The following is a 1717-nucleotide window of genomic DNA, read 5'->3' on the forward strand; positions in this document are numbered from 1 at the left end:
GCATTTATTAAAATTTTGAAGAGGAATAGGATAAGAACTCTCCTCCGATCTCTTTTAAATATTTATTAGAATTTTGAAGGAGTAGGATAAGAACTCTCCTCCGATCTCTTTTAAGCGTTTATTAAAATTTTAAGGGAGCAGGATAAGAACTCTCCTCAGATCTCTTTGGATTGGGGAGCACACGGAAGGGGCTTCTTAGATCTCAATTTCAATTTAGCTACATGTCACAGAACCTAAAACTAAGGTTTACGGCATTCAAAAATCTTTGGAGATAAGGTTTCTTGATACCCTATGACTAAATGGGTAATACTAAACTTGATTTACCGACCTTCCATGTAGTCATTTCGCATACCTATTAATGTAGATCACATTGCATCTAGTTTATTTTGGTTTTATTCCTCTTCATGGTATCTTGCGAATTCCGTTCACGTCGGCTAATAGTTTGGCTATTTTCTGACGTGTTATTCAAACTTTCTCTTTTAAAGAGACCCTTAAGTTGCAGATACCTATATTTTGCGACCACTTACACGCTACTAGGAGCTAAAAGCTCGTATTGAAATGGCGAAAATTGATGAAATGATGGACCGATCACTAAAGAGATAATTCGAGTAACGTTCTTTGAGATTTTTGCTTAGAATAAACTTAGAAAACGCATGCGTAAAGAGAACAAAGAAAGTCTGAAAAGTAAGCGCAAATACTTAATAAAGCGTAATATGAACTCTTACAGTGAGGAGCCAAATATATTGAAATAAGCGTGAGGTGGTAAATAGTGATGAAGATGGCGGATTGATCGGCTGAGAGTTGATGTGCGTGAGGAGCAAATGTATTGAAATAACTATGAGGTGGTAAATAGTGATGAAGATGGCGGATTGATCGGCTGAGAGTTGATGTCATCGTGAAAGCAGAGATGCTTTAGCTAAAGGTAACGGTAAGAACCGGTGGAAGGAAGTTGAGCTTGAGCAGGAGGAAAAGCGAGAGATGATGAGAGTATGACGGATAATGAACAAGCTGGAAATGTAGAGTTCGATATTCAAAATCTTTTCAAGAAAACACTCCTGAAAACTAGTTTCAAAAGTCTTTTAATCACTACAAAGCAATGAGTAACAAAGTGAATGAAGTTTGAGTTCCTCCACGATAATAGCGACCTCTTGTCTATATTTTTCCGTCCTTGAGCAGTTTTCATGCGGTATTTATAGGAATCGGGTGCTCCCCATGAAGTCGGGATTTATTTTGAGGAGATGGAGGTCAAGATTTTGAAGTACATGATCGGATGTTCGAATTAAAGAGAATCAAAGCGAATGGTGAGATCGCTTCTCGGAATATTTGTCCTTTTCCTCTTTTAATCGGCGGTCTTGAGTCCTCTTGTCAGGAACGATCGAGGGCTAGAGTGAAAAAGCTGGTATTATCGTCTTCTCTTTTGATCCAAGGGTTCGGATTCATCCTTACAAGTGAGATCAACGGTGGAGATTGGGATGTCTGGGTTTGTCATGACATACCACAGCACTGTCGACATGCGGGCGATTCTTAGGCGTGCGGTGGAGATCTAAATGCGCGCTTTAACTACCTCGGCTCGATTACGGCGGCGGTTATTGGGATTTGTCTTATTCTTTTTGTCTTGATCCCTCCTAGCTCCTATTCCGATCTCTCATGCGATCTCTATCTCGATCTCTTTTATCCCTTGATCGATGCGGATTCGGTCCAAGCATTAATTGCATCT

The sequence above is a fragment of the Hevea brasiliensis genome, chromosome 17 (genome assembly GCF_030052815.1).
Source record: "Hevea brasiliensis isolate MT/VB/25A 57/8 chromosome 17, ASM3005281v1, whole genome shotgun sequence".
NCBI lineage: Eukaryota > Viridiplantae > Streptophyta > Magnoliopsida > Malpighiales > Euphorbiaceae > Hevea > Hevea brasiliensis.